Source organism: Gallus gallus, chromosome 1, assembly GCF_016699485.2.
Source record: "Gallus gallus isolate bGalGal1 chromosome 1, bGalGal1.mat.broiler.GRCg7b, whole genome shotgun sequence".
In the NCBI taxonomy this organism is placed as follows: Eukaryota; Metazoa; Chordata; class Aves; order Galliformes; family Phasianidae; genus Gallus; species Gallus gallus.
The window spans coordinates 112,799,657-112,818,527 of record NC_052532.1 but is presented as its reverse complement, the minus strand read 5'-3'; the positions used below and the strand labels follow the sequence as shown (position 1 = coordinate 112,818,527).

The 18,871-nt window shown below is 47.3% G+C and overlaps 1 long non-coding RNA gene across 2 annotated transcripts in view; it reads left to right on the top strand.

Moving 5' to 3' along the window:
* The first annotated feature begins 7,928 nt into the window (after positions 1–7,928).
* The window catches only part of LOC107057049, a 44,005-nt gene continuing 33,062 nt past the window's right edge, over positions 7,929–18,871 (top strand). For both annotated transcript variants that reach the window (XR_005847265.1, XR_005847263.1), the window contains exon 1: positions 7,929–9,177. This is a non-coding gene — a long non-coding RNA (uncharacterized LOC107057049). The remainder of the gene's footprint in view (positions 9,178–18,871) is intronic.

Sequence of the window (18,871 nt, the reverse complement as noted above, 5' to 3'; positions counted from 1 at the left end):
TTTCCAGCATTTCATTTGGGCTGTTGCTTGAAGCCAAAAAAACAAGACAAAAGGCAAAGTATGTTAAAAGGAGACCTAGGCTGCGTGCAAATATGTCGTGCTAGAGAATCTCTGACTCCAGGCAATTTTCAGGGAATTTGCTTTCCATGGGGCTTCTCCTGAGTGAGTTAGGAGGATGCCGTCATCTGAGGCTCCTGAAACTGCCACCTCCCTTCTGTAACTTGCTTCAGGCTGATGCTTCGGTATTGCTGAGCTGTGCATGGGATCTGGCATTGGCTTTTAGAGCTTATTTTAAAAGATTTGTGTCAACTGCATAAAAGAGCACACTGATGGGAGCTCCTGAAACCCTGCCACGCATGCTTCCTTTGTGAACTTCTGAGGACTGGAACACTGGATCCTTAAGGGACGTTTATGTGTTCCGTGCAGTGCAGAGAGGAGAAGGGCAGCAAAAGGTGCTGCCCTTTGCACCTTGTTCCTTTCTAAAGTGATAGCAGAGCTCAGAGCACTTCTTACAATATTGATCCAAAGTTCCATACTGTTAGTCTTCCCCCAAAAAATTGGCATAGGTCAGGGTTGGGCACTGAGTTTCCCAACCATATTAGTTATCAGAAAGGAGAGAGCTTAAGAATTGAACTGATGATGGTGAGCTTTTGGGCTGTGTATCAGGATCTCTGCAAAACATTTAGTGCTTGGAAACCACAGCTCCTTCCACAGTGAGGTAAATCTTTGACATACAGGGATCAGCTTTTCTACCAATGAATTGTCTCTAGTTTTCTGACCATCTTACTTTCCACTCTGCTTGCCTCTAAAGATTATTCTTTTTTTAAAATTATTATTATTCATGAGAATTACCCACAACACTTCCAATGAACTGCTGTCCAGATGACTCTTGTTTGTTTCATGAGAACTACCCTGGACTCTTCTGCGGAAATGTTGTCCAGAATGATATGTCAGTTTATAGACAACCTCACTGTTACCTATTTTATTAAATATGCCTTAAGAGTTGCTTTGTGTCTCAGGGAGTTTTCAGACATCCATGCTGACCACTCTTCGACGTTAGTTAGTCTGGCAGTCTGGACAAAACAGTACTCCAAAGGTATAAAATGAATGCCATGGTAAACCAAAATTAAATTAACATTTGGAAAGGGGAGCAACTACTTTTCAAGTTGTAAAACCTGAACAAACCTGCTACCTGGGCAAAAAAGAGCCAAAGAAAGATAGGGTACCAGGTCTGGTGTCTCAGCAGCCTCTGCCCTCTCACTGTGTGGTCTCACGCAGTGTTTGGACCACTTGACAGATCTCACAAGCTCTGCTGGCCTTTGCTCCCTGTTTTATTTTTTCCACAAATCAAGACCCCATCATCAAGACACAACCTGCGAGCACAAGTGATTGGCAGTGCTGTTTTGGCAGGGCAGGGAGGCTGCAGAGGGAGGCTGGGCTCTTCTGGGCTGGCCAGAGGCGAAAAATGGTTGTAGGTGCTGGGAACACCACCAGCAGTCCTCTGGGGCTTTGCTTTGCCCTTTTAATTTGGTGTGGGCATTTCCCCTCTCTCTTTTTTTTTATCTTTCTTTTCCTTTTGGCAAAATGCATGTCGAAACTCTACTGTTTTTTCCCACTGAAGTTGGAAATAAGTGAATGCCTTCTCACATGCCTGCTGCTTAGAACAGAGGGGAAGGAAGAACCCCTTCTACCAGCAGCCAAAACCTCGTTTCTTCCTCTCCAATATGGTAGAAGGTGGAAAGTCATAGGCAGAATCTCTGTGCTGCTCCTGCTCATGCCTCATGGCTCTCAGGTGAGCAAGGTGGCTACCTGAGAGTGCCAGGGTCATGGAGAGCAGTCAGGAGCTTTTATCTCTTATTACAGGCGGTGGTTAGAGCTGACCTGCTGATGCGGGAGGTCCCTAAACCTCTTCTGAGATGGAAAAACATGCTCAGCCTTTTTTGACTTACATTGGTTACACATGGTAGACAGGTTTTCACATGGCAAACATCTGACTGCTGCCCATGCTCCTGCAGAAGCAAAGGTGGTGACAGCTGTGCTCCAGTGAAATGGTAGCATACTTCTACCAAAAAAAAAAAAAAAAAAAAAAAAAAGCATTTATAATTCTGGAAGCTTTTCTCTTTCCTCAGGACTGACACAGAAGTTAAATCGAACCTCTGGCTGCATAAAGTCCCCTGCACTTTACACAAAGCACTTACTCGGCCCAAGAAGCTGGTGTAGAAGGTGTTCTGTTTTGTTTTGCCTGCTACCATTGTGGAAGGAGAGCAGTTTGTCTGTTAGCAGATTGTCTGGGGACCAAGGCTGGGTAAAAATGTGAAAGCAGGCTGGGAACAGGGCTCGTGTGAAATGGTTTGTTGTGGGAACAAGATCCGGCACAAGCTGAGCTGAGACCAAGCCAAGCCACAGCCCTGCTGAAAGTGGCCTTTGTTACCTGGCATCAGCAACTCTGAGTGCCCTTTTTTTATTTCTCTTCTTCCATGGAGTTACCTCAAACAAACAGAAGTGAACCGGAGCAGCCAGGCCTTTTGCCCTGGGAGCTCTCACATCCCCTGTAAGCAGGGAGGGGCAGCTTGTGTCTGGGCCTACAGGCAGGTTCTGGTGGGTCATGCTCCTTTCGAAGACCTAGTGAAGACTGTGGGCATTTTAGTCTTAAATTCCAGCCCCAGAAAACTCAGTTGTTCTCACTGTTAGCTGTGTCCCTGCAAGAAGCAGCTCCTATGGAGCAAGGCTACATGGGCATGTTGCAGAGCTGTCTGGGCCAGTGGCTAGGCCTCTCAGGCTGCCCTGCTGATGTGAGGAGCCTCCAAAAACATCTTCATCATACAAAAAGTAGCCTCTTAGCAGGGAACTGCACGGTGGCATGGGACACCCATCACTGATCCTGGAGCATCTGGCCCCAGGAAGGGGCTTCAGTGCTCCCAGCCCAGGCCTTGAGGGCTGAGCCTTGGCTGAGTTGACAGATTTCAGAATCTTGGTCAAGAGGAACCAGATAATAGCGCTAGAAAACCTGGCACAGCGGTTGCTGCTCAGATTGCAGGTGCTGTGCATCAGGCTGCTTGACAGCTCAGGACACAGGCCTGCTGCTGCTGGGCAGGGCCTGCGCCATGCCCCCTCCTTGCTCCCCAGCGCTTGTGAAGGAGACACCTCCCCCATTCTGAATTGACAGCCCTCCTCCTGGCTCCTTCCTTCTCCAGGAAAGGAAACCAATTTCCTTTGCAAAGTAATCTGAGCTCCAGTAGTCAACAGCGCTATTTAAAGAGCGAGGCGATGCTGCTTTACAAGGAGCTTACGGCTTGCAGAAAGCTCTCCGCCTCCGTGTGTAAAAACTAGGCTAATAATGGTTTTCTGCCTCGCACAAGCTGCTGGGAATTAATTAATTTTCAAAGCAGTTTGAAACACAGCCACAACAAAGGTGCTAATTTTTATTTATTAATATTTCATGTTTGCAATGCAAGACTAATTATGTGCATGGCAAAGAGTGCATTTTACATGTTATTAACTCAACGGTTTAGATAGTACTTATATTTATCTGTACCTCAAAAAAAAAAAAAAAAGTTTCATGAGATAAAAAATGGGGAGGGGGACTCTCCTAAGTGTGATCTTTATTATGCTCTTTCAATCTCATCTCATGCTGAGCCTGTCAAGACCAAACATCTGGCTGTTGCTGTAGCATGCAATGCCTCCTGAATTGCCAACTCCCGACCAGGAAGAAGAGGCTCAGAAGAAGCAAGCAGAGGTGGAGGGGTAGGGAAGGAGCCAGGTTTGTTTCCCATAGTTTGGCAGTGACAAGAAGGCAGAAGGGTCTGTGTTGCTGCAGAGCAAGCATGAGCACAAAGCGCAGAGGACTTCCACATGCACTGGTGGGGATGTATTACCCAGTCTCAACCCCTGCCGTGGGCAGGGCTGCCTCCCACCAACTCAGGCTGCCCAGGGCCCCATCCAGCCTGGCCTTGAACGCCTCCAGGGATGGAGCACCACAGCTTCTCTGGGCAGCCTGTGCCCCTCTGAGTGAAAAATTTCCCCCAATATCTAAATTATGTCTATATGCATATGTGTGTCAGTGGTGTGTAGGGAAGATTGTACACACTATAGGATAGCAATTGTGTCTTTCTGCATGTTTGTATAGTAGCTAACTTATAGTAGCTCGTCTGTGAAGGGAGCTGCTGGATGTCCTGTCTGTGAATATACTCCTTGTCCAGCCCTAAAGAAGAGCACCTTTAAAGAAGATAAGAAATGAAACTGGAAAATGAAAATGTTGTTCAGAGTATTTTCTCCCTGCCAAGTCTGATAAAGTCAAAGGGGAACAGGAAATCCTGGGAAGTCTAGCTGCAAAGAATTTGTAGCTATAAGGAGGTGTAGACGTATGCCCTCACATACGTAGGAAATGTGAAAGAAGCTCTCTACTCTTTGCTCTGGCTCATCTAGGAGACACATGTAGGAATATAGGAAACACTGGTGTTTCCTAGTCCTTCAATCATATGCACAACAGGGACAATAAAAATGAATACAAAACATCCCATTTCCATCCTCTGGGCTTTGAAGGGGCCCAAATCAGAGTTCATGGAGGCAGTTATCAGTCTAAAACTTAAATGCATTGAAAGTAAAATGGTCTCAGTCTGGGTGATTAAGAAAAATAGGTCCCTGTAAAGAGACTTTGATAAGGCACGAAGTTCGATGCTGAGTGAGAGAGACGTCTGAAAGGTGACTCAAAATTACAAGCAGAAGTTGGAGAGGTGCCCACTGTGATAGACAGAGCTCACCTTAGTTCTCTTTAGATAAAGAAGGTAAGTTAAAAATTAACTCTAACTAAGATTTTTGCAAGTTGAAAGGTGTGTTGTAATTCCCCGTGATAAAGAATAGTGAGAAACAGCAGCGTATTTAATGATTTCACATGTTGGTCTCAAAACGTGTGAATCCGAGTTTTGTGTCAGCTGACTGTCACTGGATTTAGCTCTGTCTCATCCACGCTTGCTGCTGATTCACTGATGAGTGCTGTTTGCCTCCAAATAATTTCTCATTCATAGCAGCCCTCCTTTAACTGTGTAGCCATGAAAGTGGGCATGATTTGATTCTCTATCCCACACACCAATGGTGCCATTTCACCCCGGCCTCTCACTGTCAGGGTTGTGGGAGAGGATTTAATTCCCAGCAATTTATTAGATATTTCTGTCTTTGGGGGTGATGTGCATTTCCCTCCTCGAAATTACATTTTCCTTCCTAACTTAGGATTTTTGTGGACTTATGTTGCCGCCTAGATTGTGTGTTGCGAGCTGGGAAAGAAATCTCCGCATCGCTTGAAGCCGCCACTGCCTGTAAGGTAACTAGAGCTGACAGTGGGCTTGTACGAGCACAGAGCTGTAAATCACTGAAATGTATTGCACATAATTTCCTGGTGCCTGCTCTCCTTGGGAGCGGAGCCCCGCTGGGATGAATGTCATTACAGCATGGAGGCTCCTGGCTCTGATGCTCCTTTTGTTTGTCGTGGAAATGGGGCTCTGCTCAGTAGAGGCGAAGGGAATGACCCAGGCTGCTCCAGGGACACCAGCCTCCTGACTTTACAGTCACCTCGTGCTTCTGCCATCCCACAAAATGCCCAGTATTTTATTGCAGGTAGGCAGGCAAGGTGGGAACTCCTTCCTCAAGTGCTATTTCTTTAATGGGTGAATTCATCAGTATGAGGTCTCTGAGCAACTGAGGGCACTTTGTTTCTGTGTCCCCTGGCAACTTGAGCCAAAGCCTCCCAGGCAGGAGAGAAAAGCTCTTTATTTCACTTATTTCACCCTGGAACAGTCTGTAAGAGATGGTTATTGTGTTAGTTATTAAGTACAATTTCCACGCTTTCTGCCAATACATGCAGGTCAGTGTTTGGTACTTTAAAACAAAAAGGGAGCAGACCTCACAAGGTAAAAAAAAACAGAATAGTTTCTGAAAATACCTAAGCCATCATTTTTTTGTGGTTATCTGCCCGTTCAATCACTGCAATGTCTGCAGCACCCCCGGGGCTCAGTGGCGTGGTGGTACCGCTCCTGCTGTCACTGGCATTACCCTGCCTGCTTCCAGTCCCATCTGGCTCCCAGCACTGCCAGCAGACCCAGATACCTTTGTGAATGTGGCTTTTTGTTTTGTTTTTCTTTTTAACCCGCGCACTTTATACTATTTCAATGTGTATTTATTTTCACCCTCACTGCTTCCTTTTGAAATTATGCAAGCTGTTTAATCCTCTTGGCATTTTCATGGAAGGGTAGACTCAGCAGTGCAGGGAGCGGTGATGTAATTTCCTACCAGGGAAAGGGGACAAAGCACCACCACCTCCTGCACATCTCGGGATTCTTAAGGTGTTGGCATCTCAAAATTTGACTCAGTGAGATCCAGTACCCCAAAGGCTGGGCCAAGGGTCTCAAAACTGAGCTAACAAGTCCCTGTCCGTTTGAACTTAAGAAACAGGACCACTTGACAGTGATTGCGACAGATTTCTGTCCTGTCCTTCAAGAGCTGGGCATTGGACCAGATGGGGCACGCGAGCCAGCAGATAAAAGAAACACCTCTCCTGGGTCAGTGCTGGCTCTTTGTATCTGTACCAAAAACGTGATTCTTCTGCAAACAGTCATTTCACAAACCATCGCAAACATTTCATTGGGAAATTTACAACCTCTTGTGATCCCCAGCCCAGCCCCATCGAGCCGTAGGGGTGTCCATCAGCCCCAGCTGGGCTGCTGGGAACTCTGCTCAGCTGGAAACCAAGGTTTTGGCTGGGGAGAATGGAGAAGGGGTGGTTTGCAGTACTTTCCTTTGATCCCCACAGTCTCGGGTGCTCTGGCTGCAAAATGAGCTGCTTTTGATGCGCGCCCCTTGCACCCACCTCACTTCTTTCTCTTTTCACGGTTGGGTAGATGAACCTACTAAGACTGATAAGGAATGAGAAAGAGAACTGCACCCGCTGGTTCTCTTTTAGCACTGTACCCACAGTGCGCCATTAGCTGCCTCCAATACTTCTAACTGGCTGCTCTAGCTTTTGACTGTGCATCTCGATTACCTATAAAATATTTTGATATTCTGATCTAGGCTGCATTTGAAAAGTGAATCCCATTCACTCTGGAACACGCCGCACTTACTAATGCATTGCACATGTTTTGGTACAAGCAATTTCAATTTGGTCTTTCCTCGCACGGCGCAGTTTTAAAGCACTTCTGTAAAATGGAAGAGCAGGTACTTTAGACTAAATGTGTGCAATCATGCTGTGAAATGAAGGCAACTCTCAGTACCACATGATGCATTTCCAGTGTCCACTCAGAGGAACATCCCCAGGTGCTGGCTCCACCACCCCATCCTTCTTGTGAATCTGGGATTACCTTCGCTCACCACTGCAGAGGGGTAGAGTATATGGCTACTGTCAGATAGGATATTTCTGAGGGCCAGGTCTATACGTAGCCATAGAACTGGTGAGGATGCTGAGTTACCAGCTCCCAGATTCTCAGAGGAGGATGGAGCTGAGCCATTGCCAGCAGATGTGCTGCTGGGATGCTGCTTAAAGTATTTTGCATAGAAATGTGTCCTTTGCTTATAAAAAATGGTTGGCAATTCTGTAAGGTTTGGAAGATAAGAGTTAAAGCAAACCTATTAAAAAATGAAGATAAAAAATCACTAAAGGAGGCTGAGGTGTGTACACCTTCACCTATCTCCAGGGGTGGGGGTCAGCTTCTTCTCCCAGGTAACAGCAATAGGATGAGAAGAATGGCCTCAAGTTGTGCCAGGGGAGGTTCAGGTTGGATATTAGGAACAATTTCTCCTCAGAAGGAGCAGCAAGGCAGTGGCACAGGCTGCCCAGGGAGGTGGTGGAGTCACTGTCCCTGGAGGTGTTCAGGAGCCGTGTGGATGTGGCACTGAGGGCCATGGGCAGTGGGCACGGTGTGATGGGCTGCTGGTTGGACTAAATGGTCTTGGACGTCTTTTCCAACATTAATCATTCTATGATTCTCCTGGACCGTGTCAACAAACTTCACTTCTTAATCAAGGGGCATGGGAGCATGACTACAGAGTGTTTTGATACCTAAAGTAGTTTGACAAGGAGACTGAAATATGTTATCTACATGTAAAGTATTCCCTTTTTTCTCGAATAATGGAAGTGGCTAGGGAAACTGGATGCCCGGAGTTCTGAGAAATACTGACAAAATTAATGGTGACCATAAGATTAGGCGCAAAAGCCACTTTATTGCCACTGAGAGTGCAAGGTGTGATATTTCTGGGAAGGGGCTAGAAGTGTTACCAGGGATTCCCACTGTAAGTAAGTGCCTGGCGAAAACAAAACCATACCTTTGCTGAATATTAAAATAGCATCCTCATGCAGCCAGGATGAAGCATGCTCCTGCATGGGAGGTGAGGAGAAACCTGGGTACTATTTAGGTCAGAATGTAACTCCACTGAAGCCAGGGAGCTATTCACAGGAATTTCATGGCTAACAGCAAAGATTCTGTTGTAAAACTGGACCTTAGCTTTTATTCAGTTCCCTGTAAATGCTCTGTTCGATTCTCAGTAACTGTTCCTGATATTGACCATTCCTTAACATCCCCTTAGGTATTTACCGTGTAATGTACATCTGGAGAAAATTTTCATGTAACTGAATATTTATCCTGAGACTTGTCAGTGATTAATGTGCATTTAATCTCCTACATATGTGATGAAACTTGAAGGTGCAACTACCTGAATACTGAATGATGTCCTTGGAATTTGGCTTTCTTTCTCCCACTTCTTTTCCTCACTATTTTAAGGACATTTTCCCCAAAGAAAAGCTCAGCTGAGCTGTCTGCCTGGGTCATGCAGTGCCCCAGCCCTTGTGTGAGCACTGACCAGGAGCCGACCCCCCTCCCTGTGAAATCTCCCCTGTGTGTGAGTCATCAGGCAGCAAACTTGGCAGTGTTTATTCTCCCTGCCTTGTGTGATGAGGGGGATGACGTGTGCTGCAGATCTCGGAGCCTCTAATGTAATTTAAACCCGCTTCTAACAAAGAACAGAGAGTAATATCAAACTTCATTTCAGTGTACTAAAGGGAAGAGGTGCTGTCTGTGTGCTATACGGCAGATAATGAATGTGCAGTGGGGAATCTCCAGCCCATGGCACCCACACCACCTCGTACTGAACAAAAAGAGGAGGGACAAAGCTGCAAACTCCTACCAGGTTCAGGTTGGGTATTAAAAAAAAATTATTTCTCCAAAAGAGCAGTGAGGCAGTGCTCCCTGCCCAGGGAGGTGGTGGACTCACCGCACCTGGAGGTGTTTGAGAACCGTGTGGATGGGACACGGGCAGTGGGCATGGTGGGGATGGATTCAGGTTGGTCTAGGTGGTCTTAGCAGTCTTTTCCAACCTTAATTATTCTGTGATTCTATGAGCCAGGCAAATGTGAAGGAGGCTTAACTGCAGCCGAGCAATGACAATTGGTGCCAGCAAAAGAGCTCCTCTGCTCCTGGCCGCAAGCAGCTCATTCCTAATTGTTCGCAGTTAGCTCAGATTAGCTGTGAAACTGCACAGCAGAAACCCGGGCGTGATGCATGCTATGTCAACAGGAAATAAAGGAGATGTACATACATCTCTCTGCATGTGCAGGCAAAGTGGAAGGGGCTGGCGAGTGATCTCAAGCTGCAGAAATGCCTGTATGGTTGTAGGAGCACGGTCTGTGATAAGATCGCACTATGAGTAGGGTTTGGGTTGAGACCTTCTGGGAGAGATGAAAGAAAGGTTTACAGTTAATGCTTGACAAAGAATGAAAGCTTGTCAGGAACGTGAGGTAAATCATGGAAGGAGGAGGACAGCCTCTTGACAGAAGGGACGAAGTAAAAAATCAAGATGCTGCAGGTAAAGGCTTGACACAAGAGGTCATGCAAAGTTAAAAGTCACATTCCAGCAAAAAAATGGCCTGGAAAGAGGCACATCCTCTGACAGTCATCATAAACTAGCCCCTCTTTGGGTCAGGGTGGTATGAAAGGATGCAAAAGCACATCTGCAAAAGCCAGTGGACAAAGAAGAAGAGGAGGGCAATCCCAATTCTGAATGCAAGAAGAGTTCTTGCAGTGGTGCTTTTTTGGGGTCTCCGGGTATATTCTTTTCTCTCTTGGTTTTTGTTTGTTTGTTTGTTTGTTGGTGTTTGTTTGTTTTTTGCTAGACCATTTATTTGCTCAAATGTGTGATCTAAAGCTACATGGCTCCTTAATGTATTGCTCCACTAGAGAAAACTGCCTCATGTCTGAAACACTCTAGTAAGGACCTACGGTGGGGGACGATCAAATAAATGCTAATTAATGTGTCAAGGTGACATTCCCAGCTCCCCACCCTCCCCAAGTGCCGGTGCTGCAATCACCAGCAGAGGCAGGATGCGGGTGTTGAGAGCCCGTGCCGTGCATCCGGTCACCTGCAGTGGCTGCTCCCTGCCCTCGTGGGGCTGCTGCTCCCAACCTTGCTGGTGACTCCTTTGCAAGTGCTCCTGTTGTTGACCCACGTGGGAGCCACAACACCAAGGGTGACCAGATCCCCACCAGCCCCTCCCTACTGGTGGTCCATCCCAAGGTGCCACCTATTTTCTAGCTGCAGAGGCAGATGTGGGCTCTGCTCCCCATTCCTCAGGCACCCCAGACCTTCACAGCATGATTAGGATGCTCAGAACTGCAGGGTGGGAGCTAAATGCTAAGGTTGTTGATGGAGCTGCTAATGAGGACCCGAAGATGACATGGTGAATGATAGCAGATTGGTAATTGCTTTTTCCCTGTAGTGACTTAGCAATTAGAAATGGAAGAAGACCATCAGGATGAAATCTGAGAGCTGCGCTGTTCAGAGTCCCAGCTTCTGTTCATCTTTAACCCTCTCTTTCACTCCGTGTGACCCAGCGAGTCCCTTCCCGACGTTTTTGCTGACTTGCTCTGCGCAGCACCATATTATATTTGCAATGCCCTGCCACTTGCACCGTGTCTGCGAGCTGTCTTCTTCAGGCAGGAGCCTATTTAGACAAGTTGTCAGGCTGAATGGGAAAAATCTTAAATCAATGTACTTCAGCATACAATCATATATGGGCTAATTTATCTGCTGCCCTGTTCAGCCTGCCAGTTTAAAATGAGGTCTTTCAGGCATGGTGCCGTGGAAAGTCGCCTGATTAACAGAGCAATTTTTATTGGTGGGGCGACAGCGCGACTGTTTTATGGTAATTGTTATCATTTGGACGCGTGTATATGCAAATGGGGGAGATTAAAGTAAAGAAAACCTAAGGATGATGAATACGCAGCTACGCGCCCAGATGGGAGAGGGACAGAAATGCCAGCAGCGTCAATGCTGGCGCTGAGACGGGCGCGGTGGGAGCTGGTAGCCAACCCAGCTGGATGGTCTGGCATTCCTTGTGGTGCTGGGACACCCTGGCCTCGCTGCCCCACAGCCACTGGCTCCCCACCTGCCCTCTGTGGTGAAGGGCTTTGGGATGAAAAGCAAAAAATAAGGCATAAAGGACACAACAGCAGCATAGCACGGTGCATTGGAAGCAGAACTTCTCAAGATGCCCACTGCTCCTAAGAGAACCATGTCTTTCAGGGTGGCTTTAAATGTATTTTCAGCTGTTCTTATGCCGATGTTCCTGATAATCGCTTCCCTATCACTCTTATTTGCCTCTCTCTCTCTTTTATTATTTTTATTTTAAGTTAAATTTGAACACATTGCCTCCATGGTCATGGAGCTATCTCGCCCTTGGTGGCACGTAGCCATGCAGCCAGACTAAATCATAGATTCATAGAATTGTTTGAGTTGGAAGAGATACTTAAAGGTCACCTAGTCCAACCCCCTGTAATGAACAGGGACACCTACAGCTACATCAGGTTGCTCAGAGCCCCATCCAGCCTGACCTTGAGCGTCAGTCCCCTCCAGGGATGGGGCATCCACCACCTCTCTGGGCAACCTGTGCCAGTGCCTCACCACCCTCATCATAAAAAGCTTCTTCCTTATATCCACCCTAAATCTCCCCTAATCTCTCCCACCTGGGAAGAACTACCCTACCAATGAGAAATATCCCAGTCCCTGCCCCTCCATCTCTGCTGCCCATGAAATCAGATGCAAAACCCCAGTGGCTGCCTGTGGACGGCGTGGGCCCTCGGTGCATGGCTATCCTCTGTAAGGAATATGCAGATGCTCACTGAGCCCAGATCTCCCCCCAGAGAGCTGGACTGAGATCAGCATCTCACTTTAGACAAAGTACCAAGCATGAGATCATACCCCTTCTTTTTCCTTTTCACATTACATTACTGAGACTTACAGGAAGGGGAGTAGGACAGCAAATTTTATCTCCATTAAAAAAACATGTCAGCCTTTTTCTGCTTTGCAGTATATTTTGGTATCTGTGTGTGAGAGGTGGTCTATTCCCTGCGATGCTACAGCTGCACAGCCCAAGTGTTCCCTGTGCTTTGTTGTAAATTAGGAGACGAATGTAGCTCCTCCATTCTTCTTAATGTGCCACAATTCTCAGCTCTCTATTCGTGCCTTGCAATTCTCAGCTGCTTGCTCTCAGTGCATCTCCAAGCTGCCAGAAGCTGCTGTTTGCCCTCTCCATCTCTTTCAGGAGAGCTACTGAGGCAAGAGGAACTTCTGAAGGAAGCGTGGTGGTGGGCAGAGAGCTGGGCATGGAGACTTTCGTGCCCAGGCTTGTCACGCAGCCCTGGATGGGACTGTCCAGAGCTTTTTCAAAGGGGCTTCACAAGTTTGCTATCATTTGTGTCTAGCAGGTTACATATGCAGTGCTGCTGTGCCAGAGATGCTGTCTGTCACCACACACTGAAGAACTATGCTAAAGCTGGTCCCATCCTCCAGGCCAGAAGAATGCATGTGTTCTATTTATTTACAGTGATTTCTGTACGAGCCCTTATTGATCTGTGTTAATGCAATTTCCTTCTCAGCACGTGTTCAGTTTTGCATTTTGTTTTAGTGCTGTGTGGATCATGGACACAGCCATGGGTGTTCTCTTATAGTTCCCCTCCCTTGCACTCTTGCTGGCACTATGGAGATAAAAAGTCTCACAACACCTCCACTGGGTGCAACAGGCGATTAAACTGCTTTGTCCTTGAGATTACCTCTGATTCTCATGCATTTGCCACGACAGAGGGCTTTCCTTGCAGGCTCTCACCATGACTCAGCAGAAGTGTGGCAACCTGCTGCAGCAGAACTGTGACTCCCGCACTTGCTGCACCATGCACTGCAGCATCACTTCTCTCGCTGCTCTCACAGTTCATTCATCTGAGATCTTTCCTGTAAACTAACCTGCCAAAACACATCTTTGTTCACCAATTTCATCACTTCTACAGTTTCCAGTCATGTTTTTCCTGAGAAGCTGTCATGATATAGGCACAGGCCCGTTCCTACATGCTCTGCTCTTTGAGGAGCATTAGCCAAGCATCTTGCATAAGGTACTTTCATTCAGGAAGCATGCACACCTGAGGACACGTGTCGAGTTGTCCCTACCCCATGCCACAGGCAGTCTGTCTCAGCCCCACCCCAGCAGGACCTCAGCTCATAGCCCAGGAGGACTGGTGCTGGAAAAGCTGATGAGCTGAAAGTCAAATTGCTGGAACAAAATCCTGCCATTTCAACTGGAAAATCTATTCAGCTGGAGCCAGGCTGCAGGAGAGGATGGCGATCTCATTTTGCATAAGACAGCAGCGAGTAATCTGATGATTTTCTGTGACTAATACAATAGGTCGTATATGAATGGTCGATGGAGAGATGAAAGGTTTCATATTCTGTTACCAAATCCCTAAGCCATCTGGTTCCTAATGACTTCTTTCAAAACAAAGGGAATAAAACTTCTGAGTTGTGCAACGCATTTTGACATCCTCTTTTAGACAGAAGATGGCCATTGCTTCACATCAGCAAACAAGATCAGTGCCATCATTTAAAGTTTCCATGCATCCCTTGCAAGTTTTCCTGACCACACACTTGGCAAATATCCCTTGCTCAAGCCGGTATTGCCCATCACCAGGAATCAGAAAACAGGAAGCAGCACTTTTCCCACAGTGGATGCTGATTCCCAGGGATAGCATTTGGGCTCAGGGGATGTGTGCAGCATCTCCTTTGCTCATGGGCTGGCTCTGCTGCAGTTTGGCATGTTTTGGGAAAGACTCCTCAGAAGTGATCACAGACAGCACACTCACCTGCCCACAGAGGGGTGCCCCAACCCTCGGATGGGTAGAATCAGAATCACAGGACAATTTGGGTTGGAGGAGACTTCAAACCCCACCCAGCCCCAACCCCTGCCATGGGCAGGGCTGCCCCCCACCAGCTCAGGCTGCCCAGGGCCCCATCCAGCCTGGCTTTCGAAAGCCAGAAAGCAAAGTGCATGCAGAAAAACCCAGAGGAAGAATGCATTTTGAAAGGGAGAAGCTGCTTTTGCATGCTGAGACCAGACCTCTAGCACAGCCCAGGCTGGCCAGCTATGCTGCTGCTCTTTGTATCCCTGATCCCGACTGCAGTATCCACACAGTGACAGCTGCTGCAGTCAGAGCCAGTGCTCACCAAATCCCACACCATGCTCGCCAAACTGGTAAAGTGACCCAAGCTGGCTTGCTGAAATGACAGCTCAGCTAATAAAATCTGTGGTCACAGTGCAACCTGCCTGAGGGAACCCCACGCCAGAAGCTTATCCACTGGTGCTTTCACTCTTGGGTTGTTTTCAGTTCTGTGGGGTTTGCTTAGTCCTTAGCACAGCACTGAGCCCCTCTGGTTAGGCAGTGCTGGGTCACAGCAAGGCAGCACAGAGGTGCTCACATCTGCCCGGGCTCCCTGGAATTTGAGTTAAAACCATGCAGGCATGAAGAGGTGTAAAATGGACGTATTTATTATGCCCTAGTTATATAGTTTAGTCAAGCATATCATAACACAACACTGTTTGTGCTATTTGGGATTACATATCCAATAAGTACAGTATATTATAAGCATAGTTTAGCACTATTATGTATAATTATATATGTTTATAGATTCCCCCATTACACACCAGCTTAGCTCTTGTTACATTTCTGATATGCTGCTTGTTGCATCACATCTCAGATGATACGCTACCTATAATTACGTACATTTATAGCTGTGTGCCATATTTATTGCACACCGAGGGATTTGCATCATGCATCAGAGTCATCCTGTTGTTAGGTCAGCTCTTGTTTATTTGCTTTATTTCTTTTGATTCTTTAAGCATCTGTCCTTTAAGTGCTGGGTGCGCTAAATTCATCCAGAGGTTGGACCTGACTTACCCAACTGCTTAACCCAGTGAGTTAGGGTGAGATCCTGGCTCCCTAAAGCCCCGTCCAAGCACGCCTCTCGCTTCATAGCGCCCTGACTTTCAGCGCATGCTGCTGCTGTTGCACATCTGCCCAATTCAGCTTTTTCAGGAAGAGCTCTGTTCTTTGATGTGTTCAGGGTTGCTGCCTATGTGTACCCAGAGCTCAAGTGCAAGGCCAGCCGGGGGGCTGCAGCACCACCTAAAATTTGGCCTGCCAGCCGTAGTGCCTCTGCGTGGCTTGCTCAAGGGTAAGGATCCTTGGGTCTACAAATAGCATTGATCTGCCATGCTTCCTCGGTCCTTTCTCTAATGCCTATTGAATTGCTTCTCTCCCCGTAGTGCATAATTTAGGTCTGGTTGAGTACAGAGTATTTTATTTATTTATGTATTCAAATTTTTAAAATGCATCTCTAGGCATCTTAGCAGTACGCTGGGCGCCTACCACATAAATTAAAAATAACAGCATAAAGTTAGACAAAGGACCGTCCATAAATAACTCCTCCTCGACTTACACCCTCAGCAATAGCCTCAGCTTGGGACAGGGAAATAGATGGGCTTTACAGCTCATTGGGAAGGCTAATAAATCTGGAGGCTGATGGACCAAAGGGGAAAATGAGTTTCGAAACCGAGATGTCCCTCTCCATCCTTTTCCTCTTGCCTTGAACTTTTCCCATATTGAGGGGAGACGCAGTCGTGCTGGCCAGCACAGGGCTGGGGACAGGGACTGGCAGGGACACAGAATCATAGATTCATTGAATCACAGAATGATTAAGGTTGGAGAAGACCCCTAAGACCATCTGGTCCAACCAGCAGCCCATCACACCATGCCCACTGCCCATGGCCCTCAGTGCCACATCCACATGGCTCTGGAACACCTCCAGGGACGGTGACTCCACCACCTCCTTGGGCAGCCTGTGCCACTGCCTTGCTGCTCTTCTGAGAAGTTTTTCCTAATATCCAACCTGAACATCTCACACTCCTGCCACGCTGCAGAATAGCTGACCACATTCTGACCACACAAATAGCATGTTTATCAGTAACTTCTGTCCACAGCTCCAGAAAGTATTCAATTTAGCACAATGTTTGGATACTCTGTCTAAGACACATAAGAGAGCTGGGTAGTCAGAAGTTGTCTGTAAGGATAAGGCAGTGTTAATAGATGTCAGATTGAGCACCAAAATCAGTTTTGTGTTCTGAAGAGATATGTCTCTGTGCATGAGCATACAGGGGAAAACGTCCTCTTTAGAAGTAATTTGCAGAAAACAGTTTTAGTATTTTGTTCCTGCCCTTAGCAATTTATGAAACACAAATGAGATATTGTACCAGTAGAGATGCTGAAATAAATCACTCTAAAAACAGAACTCAAATTTTATTTCATTACTAAAGTAAATATAAAAGTACTTTAGCACAGTTGCAAATTAGATTGAGGTTTGGTCAAGCTTGTTATAAATCCAATGATTGCAAAGCAAATGGCTTGAGATGAACTCTCAGCAGAGCGCCATTGCAAGCAGGGCTAATAGGACATGCGTAGTGCAGAGCAGAAAATGACAGAACCTAAGGGGTGGGTTTTGTGTCTGTGGTACAAGAGGCAAAGGCAGTGATATGGCATGCTGCTTCTGCGGCTGTTGTCCAGTTTTCCAAAGGATGCTGAAAAAACAGAGAGGGGGACGGAATGTGCCTACAAAATACATTCGTGGCCTGGAGAAAATACTTTTGTCTGAATAAAAAAGGTAGCAGAGGTTGTGCTCCTGGTTTCTGTGCTACCAGCACTCAGCATAGAGCTGGGTCCTACAGACTGGCTGCAAGTGAGGCATGGAGGAGGGCACGCTGCAGGGGAGAAACGCCTGCAGAAGGAGAAGACTTGCACCTGCCAAGACCAGACTTGAAGCAGATGGTGCCTTTACCTCCTTCAGAGCAGAGCTGAATCTTGTGCTCACAGCTTGAGGGTACGCGCCCTGGTGGTCCCACACCTGGATCCATCTCTTCATTGCAGGAGACCCTGGGAAAGGCTTGATCAACCAGCACTGTAAGTGATGTGGGCCTGGGTGATCCTGCCTTGGTGCAGCAACAGGCTCGGGGAGCTGGGCTGCCCACTTCAGCTTGCACCTCTTGCTGTTCTGAGTTTATAGAATACCCAGTGATGCGAGTGCTGCCTGCTCAACCTGGCTGCTTCAGCAGAACAGAATAACTTGCTCTTGTGCACCCTGCTCTCATGAGACCCCACCTGCAGTACCATGTCTGGGCCCTCAGCGCAAGACGTGGAGGTGCTGGTGCAGGCTGGAGAACCTCTCCTATGAAGAAAGACTGAGGTAGCTGATCTTGTTCAGCCTGGAGAATGCTCCAGGGAGAGACTTCATTGCAGCCTTCCAGTACCTAAAGGGATCCTAGAGGAAAGCTGGGGAGGGACTTCTTAAAAGTGCATATAGTCATAGGACAAGGAGGAAAGTTTTTAAACTAAAATTAGGGAGATTTCGATTAGATGATGGGCAAAAATCCTTTACTCAGAGGGTAGTGAGGCACTGGCACAGCTGCCCAGAGAAGCTGTGGTGCCCCACTGGAGGCACTCAAGGCCAGGTTGGATGGGGCCCTGGGCAGCCTGAGCTGGTGGGGGGCAGCCCTGCCCATGACAGGGGTTGGGACAAGATGGTGTTTAAGGTCCCTTCCAGCCAAAGACATTCTGTGTTTCTATGATACTGTGATTCTACTGACTGTGTGTCCTGTAGCCTTTCTCCCTGTACTGGGATAACTGCAAGGATGGCAAAGAGGTGGTGAATGCCCTGACCTTGGAGACACTCAAGGACAGGCTGGATGGGGCTCTGAGCACCCTGATCTAGCTGTAGATGTCCCTGTTCATTGCAGAGAGTTGGACTAGATGGCCTTTAAAGGTTCCTTCCAACTCAAAGAATTCTATGGTTCCATGATACCACACTGCCTGGCTAGCTGGTGGCACCTGAACCCACAGTGGCTGTCCTTGAAGGTGCAGCCCCTACTAATGCGCATGGAGCAAACTAGCTTTAAGAGGAAGGAAGCTCTTTCAAGGGGCTAGGGCCTGACTGTGGATGAGAGATAGGCCCCGGTCTTCAGCCAGTGTTGACCATTCCCACCTGTGATGTCTCACAGTAAAGCGAGGACTTTCTTGCTAGCTGCTTCCTGAGAAACCACCCTTCAGGGTTTAATCCAAAATTTGGGTGGGATTCCTGCTGGAAAAGCCCATAAGGCAGCACATGCTTTTCCCTAAGGCCTTACAACCCAAATGCCAAACTCCTTTTTGGCTTATGAGAAGGCCAGATATAACCTGCTGGAGATGCACAAACCCGTTAAGCAATGTGATTTTCCTTCTCAAGAGGAATATGTTCAGGCTGATAGAGAGGGAGCTCTCCTGGTGTCATCAATGCACACTGGGCACAATCAGGGGTTGGTTCAGAGCCATAAGAGCTATTGGAATGATGCTTGTTGGTATGGAAAGCTCTGCATCATAATGACCAATAAATAAGATCTGTTGTTGAAAGGGAAGGTTGAAACTGCAGTTGCAAGTAATTTCATAGCAGGGTAGATGCTGCAATCTGTGCAACATTCCGGAACTGA